The following is an 18,619-nucleotide window of genomic DNA, read 5'->3' as shown; positions in this document are numbered from 1 at the left end:
AGATTTTTCCATATTTGTTCTCCACTTTTAACACGCTATTTGTTTCTGCAAACCTCGTAGAACCTACTTACAGTGAAACCTACGGTATTGCACAGAAATAACTTCACTTTTCCCACAAAACTGTACAGAGATTGTTATTTTAATTCAGTAGTGGTCTTAATTTTCTATTAGATTGGGTGGATTGACTGAAAAGCAAAAGTGACGCTGCTGCTTTATAGCTCTATTCACCTCCTCTACAGGGGAATACTTGGCATTGTCATTCTTACAAAAGAAAAGAGCCTAGATTTTGCATTATTCCATCTAATCTACTCTGGCAACAGAGAATAGTTTTAACAGCCAAAAAAAAAAAAATAAATTACTGCATTAAAACCTTGCTTGTTCTTATGTGTATGTGCAGAAGAGTATTATCATCAGTAAACACAGACGATTAGAAGGCAATTGGGTAGACAGGGGCTTTCTCAATTAGACTTTTATTTTAGTACTGAAGATTTTATGATTAAAGATAGAGAACATTTAATGCATAATTTAAATTAAATAATACAGTATGTTTTAAATTTGCAAGCACTACAAAAATCCTACCCTATCAGTGGCTGATGAATTCTCATCATGGGACTATGTATGCTTCACTGCTTCCCTTTACAAAAATCATGCCCATGAAAATTTTACCAGGCTGTGTGTGGAAAGCATTAAATTCTTCTGAAGACAGTTGCCCAAAGCTTTGCTGAGGGGCAGAAAGGAAGAGAAAGAGGTGCTTATTTTTTCTTAAGCACAACAAGAAAGCAAGACATAACCAAGTAAAAAGAAATCTGGTGTGCTAGACCCCATCCTCACACAAAAGAACGTAAGTGCCATAAAAAAGTACTTTCCCAAATAGCTGAAAGGTTAGCATTTAGACAATTTTTCATCAAGCAGCAGCTGAACAAAACGAGCAGAGAAGTGCTTCTTTTCCCTTTTGCTGATGGCATGATGGAGGGATACTCCAATCATGAGTTTATGAACAGTCATTCTGTGCCAGCAAAATATGGTAAATTCAGGGATGAACTACCAGGAGACTATTGTCCTATTTGACATGTTCCATGGACTTGCACAAAGTGTTCGACACTGTCCTGCATGACATCCTTGTCTCTAAATTGGAGAGACATCAGTTTGACATATGGACCACTCGGTGGATAAAGAACTGGCTGAATGGCCGCATGCAAAGAGCTGTGGTCAATGGCTCAATGTCCAGCTGGAGACCAGTAACAAGTGGTGTCCCTCAGGGATCGGTGTTGGGATTGGTCTTGTTCAACATCTTAGTCGGTGACATGGACAGTGGGATTGAGTGCACCCTCAGCAAGTTTGACAATGACACCAAGTCTGTGTGGTTCAGTTGATATGCTGGAGGGAAGGAATGCCATCCAGAGGGACCTTGACATGCCTGTAAGGTGGGCTGATGCCAACCTCATGAAGTTTAACCATGCCAAGTGCAAGGTCCTACACATCGGTCAGGGCAATCCCATGCACAGCTACAGGCTGGGTGGAGAAGAGATTCAGAGCAGCCCTGTGGAGAAGGGTTTGGGGGTGTTGGTCGATGAGAAAATGAACATGAGCCAGCTTCATTGTGTGCTCACAGCCCAGAAACCAGTTGTATCCTGGGCTGCATCAAAAGGAACGTGACCAGCAGGCGAAGGAGGTGATCCTGCCCCTCTACTCTGCTCTCGTGAGACCTCACTTGAAGTACTGTGTGCAGTTCTGGTGCCCTCAGCCACAAAAAGGACATGGAACGGTTGGAACAAGCCCAGAGAAGGGCCACGAGGATGATCAGGGGACTGGAGCACCTCCTGTATGAAGACAGGCTGAGAAAGTTGGGGCTGTTCAGCCTGGAGAAGAGAAGGCTGTGAGGAGACCTCATAGCAGCCTTTCAGTATCTGAAGGGGTCCTACAAGGATGCTGGGAAGGGACTCTTCATTAGGGACTGTAGTGATAGGACAAGGGGTAACAGGTTCAAACTTAAACAGGGGAAGTTTAGATTGGATATAAGAAAGAAGTTCTTTACTGTGAGGGTGGTGAGTCACTAGAATGGATTGCCCAAGGAAGGTATGAATGCTCCATCCCTGCCAGCGTTCAAGGCCAGGCTGGATGGAGCCTTAGGTGACATGGTTTTCTGTGAGGTGTCCCTGCCCATGGCAGGGGGGTTGAAACTAGATGATATTAAGTTCCTTTCCAACCCTAACTATTCTATGATTCTATGTTCAAACACAGAGGTCCTGAAACCTGCCAAAAGTCAGGCAAGGAAGACACTAAACCAAACTAGCCTTGGAATAATTAAGTGTTACTGGCAGAAAATGAAGGCACTTTAAAGACATAGCTTTGTGCTACAGTTTGCTGTTTGTTATGAAGTCCCATAACCTTCAGCTCTCAAATGCTCCGTGAGAGCATTTGAGGCACTCAGCTGTTTATTTAAAAGCTTTTCAAAGAATAATACTGCTGCAAAGACGGAGCTTGTGACTGACACACTTTTGAGATGGCATGGAGCCAATGGCCCAGTTTGCAATAATAAGGATGTTAGCTTCAGGGTTTTAAAGCTCATGTAACTAGTTTTCCTCCCACTTTAATATACCTGGCACTCTGATGTGGCTACTTTCACTCTCTTCCTCACCTGTAAACACTCACCAGAACATGCAAGGAGATTTTATTTTAAACAACAAACTAAGCACCAAGTTGTTTTCAAAGACACATTTTGAAGCACAGTACTCACTGCTGTAAACCTCCCCCCCCCTCAAAAAAAAAACAAACAAAAAACCCACCTGTCCTGGGTTCCGCAGTAGCAGTCATGTTTTTCCTTTGTGTTAACTGGTGCAGTGCAGTGCTTTGACTTTCAGCTCGGGAGCAGAGCTGATAACAAGGATATTTTGGTTTGGCCAAGGACTTTGTGAGGCTCATGCTCTGCCAGGGAGGAGGGGAGGCTGTGAGGAAGCAGAGACGGGGCGCCTGACCCGGGCTAGCCGGGGAGGTATTCCATACCACAGCACGTTACTGGGAGTTACCCGGAAGGACAGGGGCTTCCGGGTGGAACTCGTTTTCTTGGCCGGTGGTATCGTATTCTCTTCCCTTGTTATTTTCCCTTATCATTGTTTTAGCTGATAGTAGCGGTGGTGATTTGTTGCTGGACTGTTTTTGTCTCAACCCGTAGGAGTTGCACTCTCTCGATCCTCCTCCCCGTTCCTCCGGGAGCGGGGAAGGGGAGAGCCCCGGTGCGGGGAGGCGGGGGGGGAAGACGGACACGGACCTCGATTGTTGTCAGCTCGGCACCACTCACTGGGAGTGAGTGAACAAGCTACCTGACTGGGTTTAAACCACGACACCACCATATTTTAGAAGCTATTTTCTACTGAATATGCAAACATAGAATCATAGAATCGTTAGGGTTGGAAAGGACCTTAAGATCATCTAGTTCCAAACCCCCTGCCATGGGCAGGGACAACTCACACTAAATCATATCACCCAAGGCCTCATCCAACCTGGCCTTGAACACTGCCAGGGATGGAGCATTCACAACCTCCCTGGGGAACCCATTCCAGGGCCTCACCACCCTAACAAGAAAGAATTTCCTTCTTAAATCCAACCTAAACTTCCCCTGTTTAAGTTTGAACCTGTTACCCCTCTCTAATGAAGAGTCCCTCTCCAGCACCCCTATAGGCCCCCTTCAGATACTGGAAGGCTGCTATGAGGTCTCCTCACAGCCTTCTCTTCTCCAGGCTGAACAGCCCCAACTTCCTCAGCCTGTCTTCATACAGGAGGTGCTCCAGTCCCCTGATCATCCTCGCGGCCCTCCTCTGGACTTGTTCCAATAGTTCCATATCCTTTTTACGTTGAGGACACCAGAACTGCACACAATACTCCAGGTGAGGTCCCACAAAAGCAGAGTAGAGGGGCAGGATCACCTCCTTTGACCTGCTGGTCACGTTCCTTTTAATGCAGCCCAGGATACGGTTGCCTTTCTGGGCTGCAAGCGCACACTTAAGCCAGCTCATGTTCATTTTCTCATCGACCAACACCCCCAAACCCTTCTCCACAGGGCTGCTCTGAATCTCTTCTCTGCCCAGCCTGTAGCTGTGCCTGGGATTGCTCCGACTCAGGTGTAGGACCTTGCACTTGGCATGGTTAAACCTCATGAGGTTGGCATCAGCCCACCTCACAAGCGTGTCAAGGTCCCTCTGGATGGCATTCCTTCCCTCCAGCATATCAACTGAACCACAAGACTTGGTGTCATCGTCAAACTTGCTGAGGGTGCACTCAATCCCACTGTCCATGTCAGTGACGAAGATGTTAAACAAGACCAGTCCCAGCACTGATCCCTGAGGGACACCACTCGTTACTGGTCTCCAGCTGGACACTGAGCCATTGACCACAACTCTTTGCATGCAGCCATCCAGCCAGTTTTTTATCCACTGAGTGGTCCATCCATCAAATTGATGTCGCTCCAGTTTAGAGACAAGGATGTTGTGTGGGACAGTGTCGAATGCTTTGCACAAGTCCAGGTAGATGACATCAACTGCTCTACCCCTGTCCATCAGTTCTGTAGCCCCATCATAGAAGGCCAACATAATCAATCGTAATAAATACATACTCTTTACCACTCCTCTTCCTACATTAAGTCTGCCTAACACCATTAATGTAAAGAAAAAGCAACCAAAACATTCAGCAAATAACTCATTATCTCAAGTCAAAGAAATCACATGTTGAAATTGTCTGTGGGAGCACACATACAATATAGACAAATTCAAAGCAAAGACTAATCCAAAAGGTTACTATGCAGCCAAATGAAACTCTTCTTTAACTCACCAAGGCAGAATCAGAACAAGAATTTCCTATATATTTCCTGTCTGGAAAGTCTCCTCTTCAGTGTCCTGCAATAAAAGATAAGGCTTTTCTTCTTTCATCTTTCTATCACTTTACACAATAAAAACCTACACACTATCTTTACAAAGCTGGACTGCAGAAGTCAAACTCACTGTTTAACTGATCTTAGACACTTAGCTCTGCTAAGAGCTGATTTTTTTCTCTCTCTTAAAATGTTATGCAAACATTTATGCAAACCCAGAGGATGGACAGACTTGTTTTCTCCTGCATTTTCATGTGCAAGAGTAGAAAACTGAGAAGTGTATGACCTGAATTTCACAGAAATACTACAGTGAATCAGCCATTTAAATGCTTTTTTGCATCCTGTTTCCTGATGGTATTTGCTACCTAATTAACCCTTGTCTTTGCTCAAGAGCTAGCAGAAATAAAGAAATAAACTAGAATCTTGAGACACCTCCTCACCTCTGAAACAGACTGCAGGTTATACAGCTGCCCCTACTCCCCCCAGTCAAGCAACCAGCTCAGTTATGCTTTTCTGAACAGTTACAGACAGCATCACCATTACTTCCCTAGAATGAAGAAGCTTTCATTTCACTGGCAAGAGACAAGAAGAACAGGCTCACCCAATTTTCAGCAGAGATTAAACATAAACTCTTCAGGTTTGGATCCTTGAGAAGCTGAAGCCAATAGGAAAGCTCTAGAGGAAGTCTGTGAGCTCTAAAAGCATCTTGACTGTTTCTGCAATAAGCTGATGGTGGTTTATGGTAGGATGGCCACTCCTCTGCTTTGGACTCAATCACTAAGCCACTGCAGGAACTCATTCTCCATTAGGCTTTCAACACATTGTTGCATTGTTTGTATCAACAATCAGTGATGAGAGGTTTCTCACTCCACCCCAAATCACGCACTGTCAATTAAAACTTTCTAGTCTTGGACTTACAAAGCAAAGATTCTGCTTCAAAGTCACATAGCATTAGTGACAGGAAAACTCGTCAGATAGACTCAGCAACAAATGGTGAGCAAAACCTCATTTTTAAAGCACTGAGAATGTAACCTGGCTTGCTAGGTACCACTTTCACTCCCATGACACTTCTCATCTGACAAGAAAGAGAAATGCTCCCAGTTTCATTACCTCAAATAATGCCAGCAGAACTGCTCCTGACTTGTACCTGTGTCAAAGGTGATAGAAACTGGCTCTTGATCTTTTATGACAAGTCCTACAGGGCATGGAGAATGGCATTGTGGCTCATGGTGTTTGGTTTGATGGCATACAGAGCCAAGGTTCTGGATGCTCTTCTGAACTAGATGCTTTTGGTACAGGCAGCTCAGGTAGATAACTCCTTCTGACACTTCAGCTTCTCTTTTCAGAGCAATGCACTTCTGAAGATGTGTGACAGTCACCAACAACTTTTCCCAAGGGACTATTGCATGGCATGAATAATGCAGTTGGGTGAATTGCTGCCAGAGCCATGACTGAGGATGGTACCTTTATCCATGGTGTCAGCATGGCAATAATCAATGCTGTTCCCAGCTTTATGTAGAAACATTCACATATAGAGACAGCAACTCAGTCTAAATGTCAGGTATTCCAAGCCAACTTATGGAAATAATAAACCAGTCCCACACATGCAGATTCCACTAAAAGAAACCACACACAACAAAACAGACACCATGGTCACCATCATGCTTGAGTCACTGCTGAGTTAGAAACATGCCATATCATTTCGTCACATATTTTCTATTAAATCACAGGCAATAAGAATGTAGAATGACACACGGTTTATAAACACCTTTCATCAGAACACTCTAGTGAGCATTACGCAACTTTAGAAAGCTGCTAGGAAGGTAACTGGCATAATTCCCATTTTATTAATCAAGAAAGTGAGGAGACATTACTTCGTCACCAAACACACAGTAAACTGTCTATCCAGACAGTGTCTGAAAAGCAACAGCATCAGCTGATTTTTTACATGTTTCTTTCTAAAATATTTAGAGCAATTGCACAGTCTGATCCAAAGCCAGCTGAAGCCTGTAGGAAAGAGCATATTTGATCCAAATCCCATTAATGTCCAATATTTTGTAGACTTCTCATGTTTGGCTTCCGGCTTGACTATCCACATAAGGAGCCATTTTACTATGGCTACATCAGACAACTGGGACAGGAATTGCTTTATATGGAAGAACATACACATACCATGCTGCTTTCTAATTGGGAAAATGTACTTTTTCTACTTCCAGCCTCTTGATTGACAGCCATTATACTCACACAATGAACTATATTGCGTATCATACTACACAACGAACAGGTTCTCTGTTTAACACACTTAAGTACAAAGAATCATTCAGTATGGAAAGGCCTGACCTGAAATCTGAAAACACCTTTTCCTATTTACAAAGTAAAAATTATCCAAGTGAGTAGAAACAATAATATTCCATGTATCCTATTTACATATACTTAAATTTGTTCGGTTCTGCTAAGTTTCACTTGAAATCACAAGGAAAAAAAAATGTGCAATTGTTTTATCCACAGCAAAAAACTTCAGGATATGAGAACACATTCTCCGATGGACAAAAAAGCCCTCCCCTACTAACCTATAATTACAGGGGGAGATTAAGATTTGCCTTATGCTTGTGCCAGAGTTGAAAACGAAAGGAAAAAAGATCAAAGCAAACTTAGGTTACTGATAAAATGCATCTTAAAAGCAGTGTACCCAAACACAGGAACAGGATTCTAAGGGTCAGTGTATCTTTTCCTACATTCCGTCCTAGCCTCAACAATCTTCCAAGATCCATAAGGACTAAGCTCCCAGAATGTAAGACTTCAAAGAAGTATACAAAGATACATAATGTAAATGCTCCATCCCTGACAGTGTTCAAGGCCAGGTTGGACAGTCTTGGGCGACGGGGTCTAGTGTGAAGTGTCCCTGCTCATGGCAGGGGGGTTGGAACTGGATGTTCCTCTGTCATCAAGAATTTAAGGTCTTAACCCTCTACAGACTGGCAGTCATGCAGAGGTACGTGTGGCTGCATTGTTTTCCTGAAAAGTCAGCGCTGCCTCACCTCCTCCCCTTTCATGTTCCTGCTTTCTTTTTATCTCCTGCCCAGGTGTTTATACGTCCTATTGCAGGGAACTGGAGGAGACCAAGACTGCAGTAATTAAATAAACCATCTATTTTGCATTGCAATCAACTTCGTTGATCCCCTGCTCAGCCACACAGCACACAAAAGAGAAAAGAATCTGGAAGGCAGAGGATGAGAAGGAACAGAAAACAGGGAGTGTTTTTCAGCCATGACCACTTTAGGGAATCACAGTATTTGCCATGGTCATTTCAGACCTTCTAAATCTTTAAAGCAGGTGGGGAACTCCCTTTAGCTCAGTCAGCTACCACAGCTGAAGTTTCATGGAGGGACAGATCACACAGTGAAGCATGCACCTCTAACAGTCCCTTTGAATGCTGTTTTGGGTTTTTTCGTTATCTACCCAGGTTCCTCCAATTATCTCCTTCTTTCATAGGCTTTTACAGGTCTGAGCTGTGACTACCATGTGTGCAAGCACAGGCACTAAACCAAGGTCTCTCAAGCACACAAACAGCTTCTGCTTTCAGTTACGAAGTGTTTGTGACCTGCCATGTCATGCCCTTCCACCACCGACAAAGCAAAGCCTTCATGTGTGCATCTACCCCATTTCACCAGCTGCAGTTACAATCAATGCTCTTGTAACATTTACCATACTGGTGGATTGGATAGTTCAGCTCACTTACTGCATCAAGAGTAGCAGCAGAACCAGCTAATAGAACCAGAACCAACTGTGCTTCTGCCAGAATCTTCCAAGCTCTTCAGATGGAACCCTCGCCACAACAGTGTTTGGCTCTTACACTTCTGTAGCATTTGCCTCAACACAGAACTTTTATCCATCATTTTAGAAACAACATTCAGAGGACAGGTGAAAGGAGTAAGAAAATTTTAGTGGCCTGGAAGAAGAGGAGGAGATACAAATTAAATTACACAGTGATTCTCTATGATAACACACATTTGATTCCTCCAGTTTGTTTCATTTCTGACTCCAACCTGTTTCTGAAGATGAAATTTTGACTATGCTGTAGTCAGTGCAAGCTCTGACACTGACTTCAACAGAGCTAAAATTTCACTTTGATACTCTGAACACTCTCCTTCGACAAGACAGTAAAAACTCCTTATTAAACTGTGGTTTAATTTCACAAATATCTTTGTTCTGTTCATCTTAATTCACTCCTAAATCTATATTCTGGCTTTAAAAGCACTGACACAACTGAGTACACAGTGAGACAGTTACAATATGATTTCTTGCTCATTCCTACACTCTTCAGAACATCCACACAATTCCCATACAAAAGCCTGAAACCAAATCCATGGAAGTCTGTTGAAAAAATGTTAGTCAGGTCATGTGAGTGACAGGGCACAGCAAAACATGAACACAAAAATGTGGTCTCAGGCCTCACATTTCAGGCCTTAGTTTTGTCCTTCGTGTACAGATCAACCAGAGAGCAACCTGCCAGATACAACCTTCCTGTACAGAGCAATACAACATATTCTCTGCTAGAAGCCAGCAGTTCATCCCGTAGAATTTCAAGTGCCCTACTCTGCATGCAGTAGCCAAACTTAAGTTTTATTTTTGGTCTAAATCTTAGCTTTAGGAGACCGTATATGTCTAAATCATATGTTTCATCTCAGTGACATTTCAATTAAAACCACTGATTTTCTTGTCCAGGAAAAACATGCAAAGAAACAGAGATACAAAGGCAGAGTCATGTTACATACACTAAGCTGGCAGAGACAAATTAAACTCCATAGAGAAAGCAGGACTTCCTGCAAGCATAGATACTGGAAACGAGATGTAAGGTCAGCTGACATCCACTAAGACCCTTTATTTAGCCTCAGTCTAGCTTCTAGACCAAAGCCCAAGTTAATAAGGGGAGAGTGGACAGGAGAAAGGCAGATTAGAAACACTGAGCCCCAGCAATTGTCCTAAGCACCTCAGGATTTCAGAGATGTTTTCCAAAGCAAAGACCTGCAAAGAAGGCTTTGTTCAGCTGGTGCACTGCACCCTTTCTGACAAACACTGGTAATTCTCAACATGGGCATGATGGTTTTCATTTACAAAAAATAACCTTCAACTCCATGTTGCTGAGACAAAATTAGCTTAAAATCATGTGGGAGTCAGTAACTGATGAGCCAGTCAGCCTACCTTTGCAGACCCTCAAATTGACTGCAATAACTCCAAACTGGGTGGGATTGCTACCCAGGAGCAAACCACTACAGGGGGAGGACAGTGAAAGCAGCTTCAGTATTAACTAAGGAGACATAGGATTTATTTGTATTTATAAAGCAGGACTGACCAAGACAAAGAAAAATGCCTAGTTCTTTGCAAATGAAGGAGTATGGAAAAAACCCAGATAATTTAACTGAAAGTTAACTGAAAGTATCATTTAATTATTTATACCATAAACATAAAATCTTGTCCCGAAATGGTGTTCCAGCAGCTGCTGGGCCCAATCCACTGACTTTAAACCACAGCACTGTATAGCTATTAGAAAGGCTAACAGCATCAACAGAATAAATCTTTGTTTCCCATGGTTTACATCAAAGTGCTCAATATAGTAGACTTGGAGAGAGTGGCAGCAACCACAGTTGATTATGGATGTTTTCAAACTCACACCAAGGAGACATGAAGTCAAGGTATTTAAACACTGGGGCGGAGCCTGTTGGAGAGAGGCAGTTGGCCCAAGCCCAACCAACACTGACCAATGGTCACGGCAGGTACAGCAGCAGCTCCTGCTCCTCCTGGTGCCCCTGCCCTGCAGGGAACCCCCCAGCTGGCTCTGCCTGCCCATGTCTCACCCCACCACCTCTCTCTGCTTCTCCCAACACAGAGGATTCCCCTCCAGCTTCTGATGCCATTGGAAGTGTCTGGTCTGAGCTCCACTGCTCTGGCCACGCAGTGTTCTGTCCTTACCCGCGTGTTACCCTCTGTCCCGGGGCTCCGGGTGTCCTTGGAGCCTGCCCAAGACCAGCCTGTCCCCTGCCAGCTGGCACAGGGGGTGTCAGGTCCCCTCAGGGCCCCAGGGCAGCTGCTGCAGCTCCCCTCTGTGGTGTTGTCCCACCTGTGGCACAACTTGCCTGAGCCCATGGACAGGAGGCAGATCCCAGCAAGGACAGGGCAGCCATGGAGGACAGCATCCCCACCAGCCTGTCCCAGCCCTGCCAACCCCAAGAACCACCATGCAGCCCAGAGATGAGGCTTGGGGGAATTGAGGAGCCTGAGAGAGGGCAACCATTTCAGTGGTGACTACAAAGTCCCTTTGCCACCCAGGACTGGTACTGCTCAGCTGCTGCAGCACACACTCTTGGAAAGCTCCAAGCTGATGGCCAGTCTGGGCAAAACTGGACTTGTGGCACCCAAGCCACCATCAGTTATGATTCCATAAGCAACAGTGCAATTAGAACTGGAGCACTGTTCCCCCTCCCAGACTGTGTCAACCAACGGCATTCACTTCTCTACCCCACTGCACCCATGTGCATTAGTACCTGTATTTTAGAGTTAGCTCTGTGGCTAAGATAATGCTCTACATTGTTCCTCACTGTCCTGAAGAATTGCAGAGGTGTGCCTGCAGTCACAAATAAAACCATGCTCCACCACTGACCCTCTGCACAGCCAAAGCTATTCCCATACTTGGGGATCTTCTGCACCCTCTTTGAGGAGGAGGCTGAACTGAAGCACATTCTCTCTCACACGGTGATGGTGTCCAGCAGCTTAGCACCCATCTATACCATCATGCAACCCAACTGGTGCCTATTTATGGAAGTATTTGAGAACTTCAAAGAATTTTAATATCCTTTGAATACCCTCGAAGCCAACTTGCTCCTTTTGCTGAGAACAAGCATGTTGCTGCACAGGGTTCAGGCCTTGCTCAAGGCTCAACAACTATCTAAGAATGTCACCAAGAGATTTTCCCCAAGTCTGGACAGCCATAAGTGGCAGGGTATATGGGACAGTAGAGGCAAGTACCCAGGCCAGTGGCACCTCAGTGCCTGGACCTTCATCCCTGATCAACTGTAAGATCTGGACAAACTAGTAAAACCCTTAGAAAAGGTGCGCTGTATTCCTGGCATCACCAGATAAAGACAAACCACAGCAACCTGCTGCGGCTGAGCCCATGCCGACCCAGCCCAGTTCAACACTATGCAGTACCCTCAAGGGGAAAAAGACGTCTCTGATGGCAAAGCAGCAGACATAGCAGCTACTCCAACCCCAGCAATAAGCACTGTGCCCACAACAGCTAAAGCAACAGACACTGAAACTGCTGTCTGTCGCTGGGGTGGACCAGCTGTAGTCATTGCTGTTACTCCAACCCAAGCAAGAGGCACTGCAGCTACTTCTTCCCCAGTGACAGACACTGCAGCTGCTGCAACCACGGTGACAGACACTGCAACTAGTGCCTGTCGCTGGGGATGGACCAGCCATAGTCACTGCACCTCCTCCAACCCAGCAAGAGGCATGGCAGCTATTCCAACTCCAGTGACACATGAGTCACGTGGAAGAAATTGGTATGAAGTACACCATTGTTACATGCCAACACACTGACAATACTGGAGACATGTAGAGGCTTCAGTGGTGAATAAATTCGCTTCCCAACTCCTGCAATGTGAAGAAAAATTCTCTTCCTTCCTAAGGTCTGACATCTCAGCTGTGAAAAAACTGAGTTATGCGAGAAACCGTTCCAGGAGTTCCAGCAACAACAAGAGGAGAGAACCTATTCCCCACGTGTATGGGCCAACCTCTCAGCTTTGACAGTAAATGTTCTTCCTCTCAAGAGGAAGGATACAGAAGGTACACTCCAGGGGGTACCCCTGTGGTTTTACCTCTGAGATCACGGAGAACATACAAAGAAGTGGGATGGAAAGCCTACCTCAGTCCTAGAGGTATGTGAACTGCAAGGAAAAACAACCACAAATGAGCCATTTTCCAGAAGAGACATTGCTCCAGTCTCCAGTGGACAGCCTCCCAGGCAGAGTGGGAGGGCTGACTTGCACCTCATCCTATAGTATTGAATTCTAGTCCATTTTTACCAGAAGTAAGAGCAGCATCCTATGACCAGGCATAGAGAGGCCCTGCCTCCAGCCAGGTGGAGAAGAGGGACAATCGGGTTAACTGGACTGTACGGATTAGATGGCCTGACACATCAGAGCCACACAAGTATAAGGTCCTCGTAGATACCCTAGTAGTGTACCCTAATACCATAAAGGGTCAGAATATATTTGTATTTCTGGAGTGACAGGGGGTTGCCAACTGAAATAAGGTTGACTGGGAAGGACTGGCAAAAGCACCCCACTGTGATTGGTCCAGAGGCATTTCAAGGACCAAAAAGGGAACCTGTGAGCTTTTGGAATAGCTGCTTTAGACAGAGCAAATGAAGCAGCTCTCTATCTTGCCTGGTCTCTCTGTTGTGGGGTTACTGAAAGTCAAACAAGAAGTGCCAATTGTGACCACAACAGTGCACCCATACCAGACATGCTGGAAATTCAGTATGAACTGGAGTCAAAGGCAGCCAAGTGGTATGCCACAGTTGATACTGCCAGTGCAGTTTTCTCAATTCCTTTGGCAGCAGAGTGCAGGCCACAATTCGCTTTTACTTGGAGGGGTATCCCATTCACTTGGAATCGACTGCCCCAGGGGTGGAAATACAGCCCTACCATCTGCCATGGACTGATCCAGACTGCACCAGAATAGAGCATGTGCAATACATTGATTACACCATTCTGTGAGGTGATACAGAGCAAGAAGTTTTTGAGAAATGGAGGGAAATAATCCAAATCCTGCTGAAAGCCGGTTTTGCCATAAAACGGAGTAAGGTCAAGGGACCTGCACAAGAGATTCAGTATTTGGGAATAAAATGGCAAGATGGACGTAGACAGATCTCCACAGATGTGAACAACAAGACAAAAGCAATGTCTCCACCAACTAATAAGAAAGAAACACAAGCTTTCTTGGGTGCAGTGGGGTTCTGGAGAATGCACATCCTAAATTACAGTTTGATTGTAAGCCCTCTCTATCATGTGACCCGGAAGAAAAATGATTTTAAATGAGCAACAACAAGCCTTTGAGCAAATTAAACAGGAGTGTTGTGGTTTAAACCCAGCCACGCAGCTCGTTCATTCACTCCCCCCCTTCTTGCCCTCCCCCTACTCCCGGAGGGATGAAGAGGAGAACTGAAAAGAATGCAGCTCCCATGGGTTGAGATAAGAACAGTTTAGTAACTAAGGTATAACACAAATCACTACTGATACCACCAATAATAATAATGATAAAGGAAATAACAAGGGAAGAGAATACAACACCTCACCACCAGCTGACCGATAACTTGCTTCCCCCGACCAAGCACAGACCGATACCTCCTCCAACCCCGCAGTGCCTAGCCCTTCTGGGTAACTCTCAGTTACATCCTGGGCATGACGTGCTGTGGTATGGAATACTTCTTTGGTCAGTTTGAGTCAGGTGTCCTGCCTCTGCTTCCTCCTGGCTTCCCCTCCTCCCTGGCAGGTCATGAGGCTCAGAAAGTCCTTGGTCAGACTAAAACATCAGTATTATCAGCTCTGTTCCCAGGCCAAAAGTCAAAACACAGCGCTGTACCAGCTACTAAGAAGGAGAAAAATGACTGCTACTGCTGAACCCAGGACAGGGAGGTAGTTCATGCAGTAGGCCTTGGACCTGTCCGGACCAGGCCAGATGTAAAAAATGTACTCTACACCGTAGCTGGGGAGAACGGTCCTACCTGGAGCCTCTGGCAGAAAGCTCCAGGGGAGACCCAAGGTCGACCCCTCGGCTTTTGGAGTTGGGAATACAGAGCAACTGAGGCCAGCTATGGCCCAACTGAGAAAGACATACTGGCAGGCTATTTAGGGGTTTGAGCTGCTTCGGAAGTGACTGGCACTGAAGCACAGCTCCTCCTGGCAGCCCAGTGGCCCATGCTGGGATGGATGTTCAAAGGCAGGGTGTCCTCTACACATCATGCAACTGATGCTACATGAAGTAAATGGGCCTCACTAACCACATGGCAAGCTCAAATAGGAAAACCCAGTCATCAAGGAATCCTAGACGTCATCATGGACTAAGAGAGGGCAAAGATTTTGGAATGTCACCAAAGGAGGAGGCAACACATACTGAGGAGGCCCCACTGTACAATAAACCACCACAGAATATACCTGCTGGGGAAAACAGTCTGGGTTATTCCTGCCTCGAGCAAAGGCTAACCCACTTGTCAGACTGCTTTCACTCAAGGACCCTACTGCACTTGGTGAGTAATGTGGGAGGATGGGGAAGGCCAGTGTGTACCTCAAGTGGATGTAATCTTGGGTGACGACAGCCACTGAATTGAACTTTATAATGCTGTACACACTAGATATTATCACTTCCATGGCAGCCACACACCCATCACTGTGCTGGATGCCTTGTGGTGCCCATCTCCACTGCTCTGGATTTGAGGATCTGAACCTGACTCCGTTTTGATCACCACATTAATGAAGCATGAACTCTGATAAAGCTGGACAAGTGCAGCAGTGATGGCATCTGAATAGGCTTCAGCATCCAACAAACCACCACCACACAGCACCCATCTTTCCTGCCCAAACTGACTCATGACTCATGAGACTCATGGAGCCCCAAGTCATGGACTGAATGAACTCAACAAACTTTTATATAGATGGTCCATAGACTATGGGAATGATATCTCTGTGTATGTGCATGTGTGTATATATATATGTGTGTATACATACATACATATATACATCTCAAAGAACATATACATACATATACATCTCAAAGGACAGGAAAGGTGACGGTGGAAAGTGTGGGACCTCGCATGACGTGAATGCTATGGAATAAAGGGTGCATACTGTCCTGGTTTTGGCTGGGATATAGATAATTATTTCACTAGAACCTGGTAGAGGGCTGTGTTCTGGCTTCAGTCTGAGAACAATGCTGATAACACACAGATGTTTTAGTTGTTGCTCAGTAGCACTTAATCAAGGACTTTTCAGTCTGTCATGCTCTGCCATGAGGAGGGGCACAAGGAACCAAAGGGGAGCAGAGACAGGACACCTGAGCCAAACTAGCCAAAGGGGATATTCCATACCACAGCACATGGCACCCAGTATAGAAACCAGGAGGAGTTATCTGGGAGGGAGTGATCTATGCTAGGGTCAGGCTGGGTGTCGGTGGTGAGCAACTGCATTGTGCACCAATTGTTTATTGTCGTTTTTTTTTTCTCTTCCCTTTCTCCTTTTAGTTCTATATTCTATATATTCTATTATACTTTAGTTATTAAACTGTTCTTATCTCAACCCACAGGTTTTACATACCTTTGATTCTCCTTGCCATCCCATCTGGGGTAGGGGCAGAGGGGTGTCAGCAAGTGGCTGCATGGTGCAGTTACTTGCTGGGGTTAAACCACGACAGGAATACCAAGGTGAAAATCACTGGAGGTGTATCTGCAGATGCCATGATTACAGCAAATTGGATGGTAATTGATAGCTTCTTCCATACTGCTTCACACACCCTTTCTGCTTTATGATCAGAAAAAGACTGAAAAATGTTTTCCCCTACTGTTTTTTCTCTATAAGGAATTTCTCTCCTTCCTTCTCTTTGTTCTGAAACATCCTCTTCATTTTCCTTGTGCTTTTTTTCCCTTTCTTGTGTTCTTCACTCTTCTACTTAAGTGTTTCTCACAGTCATGTGTCACAGGAACTGCAACAGGCTTCTGTTTAAGTGCCAGCTAAACAGCAATTTAGAAGGCTGACACACACACTAAGCAAAAGCTGCTGGCTACATCCCACTTTGTTTCTACTGAGTTTCTAACTTAGGTTCACCTCAGGAAAGCAAACAGGTAAATATACAGACAGTGTAAACCACCTACGTTTGATGCTTTTTATATCATTATGTGTACACAGGTTCAATTATTAAATTATTGCAAGTGTGTGGGAGTACAATGCAATTAGAGAAGTATTCTTCTTGCATACTTCCTGTTTAAAGAACAGGACAACATACTACAAGTTACACAGCCTGTAAGACAAAAGCCTATCACCCAATTCCTCTCCTGCTTGCTCTAAAATAAAGCGAGATTAGCTCCATTTAGGTCAGAGCCAGAAGTGTTGCAGCACATCTGGAATTCAAGAGAAAACCCACTACTCTGTGATGCATTCTTTAATACATCTGTTTGAGCTGGTATGAAAAGTGTGGTGCTATAAATAATATATAAATTTAGAGAACATGATCACTATAAAGAAACATGATAAAAATAGGAGAAAACCTCAAATATTGACTACACCATTTATAATTACAATGGAATTAACCTACTACCGCTGAGAGATTAGGATTTTCCAAATTCTGCTAAGCATCATCACTCTTCTGTTTCCTTCATCCCCAACTGCTTTATTTTATAACATACATGAATAGTGGCACTATATAATCCACTACCTACTAAAGCAAAAAAAAAAAACCAACCCCAAACCAAAACCAGACCTAGTCAAAACAAAAGGCAAAACTGAAAGATTCTGAATATGGAAAAATATAAAGTTACATGGCAATGCAAGCATACATTCATATTCAAATACATTTTGATCACTCGATTGAACAGGAGGAGTTAAAATTAAGCTCACAGCAATAAAATGGTCAATGCCGATATATTTTAATACAACATAACAGATAACTTTCAGAAGTCCATCTAGACCTCTCTCAAGGCCTGAGATTTATTTTATTATAAACATATTAATAAGTCTTGAGAATATAATAAAAATGTAAGGGTGCCTCTGAAGTTCTATAGGCCCCTTGGAAAATGCACTATTCAAAGTCCAATGTAACTTGGTGAAGCAGATTACATCTACAGAGGGTTACACAGATTTAACATGTAGCTGTTCTGGCTTACAGAGATATAATAGTTTCCCTTCACATTCTATAGATTTTCTTTAAAGCTTGTACATTTGATGTAACCTCCAGTTTTTCAAGACATACCCATGAAGGCATAAAATAAACCTTAATTTCTAATACACGGGCACCTAACAAACACCCCTTAACCCAAATGACATCAGACCTTAAAAACCTCCACAGAACAGTTGTAGGTAGGCTGGACACATAAAACTTTTGCTTGTTAACAGCAGTCTTTGGTTATACTGCCTCGTATTTCACCTGTGTGGCAGAGATACCATATCCAGACTGCGAAACTGCATACACTGAACTGTGCCTCACACAAAAGAGATGTCAACATACGGTTGCTAAAAGGTAAGAGGTAACCTTATATGCTTGCTTCTGATCTGTCACATCCCTTTATCATTAGGATTGTTAGATTAATTGCATGGTTTATTCCCATATGAGGCAGACGTTACAGCTTCACTTTAAAAAACACAGGAAACATCATGTCAAGCATTACACTTCTTGTCTGCTTAAGACTCAAACTGTTTTGGTTCCTAAGATATTATCCGAGGAATACAATTAGCTACACATGAGCATTAAAAGATGAGACGTTGCTGGAACACAGTCAGAGTGCAGGAAGCAACCCAAACAAGTGGATAGGTTCAGCTGCTCTGAACTCAAAAGTCCTTGGTCAGGGAAAGTGCTACTAAGCAACAGCTAAAACATGGATGTGTTATCAGCATTGTTCTTAGACTGAAGCCAAAAGACAGGACTGCTCTAGCTACTAGGAAGAAAATTAACTCTGTCCCAGCCGAAACCAGGACAAAGCTACAGATC

At 44.3% G+C, this 18,619-nt stretch overlaps 1 protein-coding gene across 6 annotated transcripts in view; it reads right to left on the bottom strand.

Moving 5' to 3' along the window:
• Positions 1 to 18,619, bottom strand: part of MOB3B (MOB kinase activator 3B) — an 84,650-nt gene that overhangs the window by 46,144 nt on the left and 19,887 nt on the right. Inside the window, exon 2 of one of the 6 annotated variants that reach the window (XR_009961899.1) lies at positions 580 to 721. The exons of the other annotated variants lie outside the window; for them this stretch is intronic. The gene's annotated coding sequence lies outside the window, so the exon portion shown is untranslated. The remainder of the gene's footprint in view (positions 1 to 579; positions 722 to 18,619) is intronic. 6 annotated transcript variants of the gene reach the window in all.

This window comes from Pezoporus occidentalis, unplaced genomic scaffold (assembly GCF_034315485.1).
Source record: "Pezoporus occidentalis ecotype Australia unplaced genomic scaffold, CSIRO_AGI_Poc_V1 ctg86, whole genome shotgun sequence".
In the NCBI taxonomy this organism is placed as follows: Eukaryota; Metazoa; Chordata; class Aves; order Psittaciformes; family Psittacidae; genus Pezoporus; species Pezoporus occidentalis.
The sequence above is the reverse complement of the archived record's forward strand: the minus strand, read 5'-3'. Positions and strand labels throughout refer to the sequence as shown.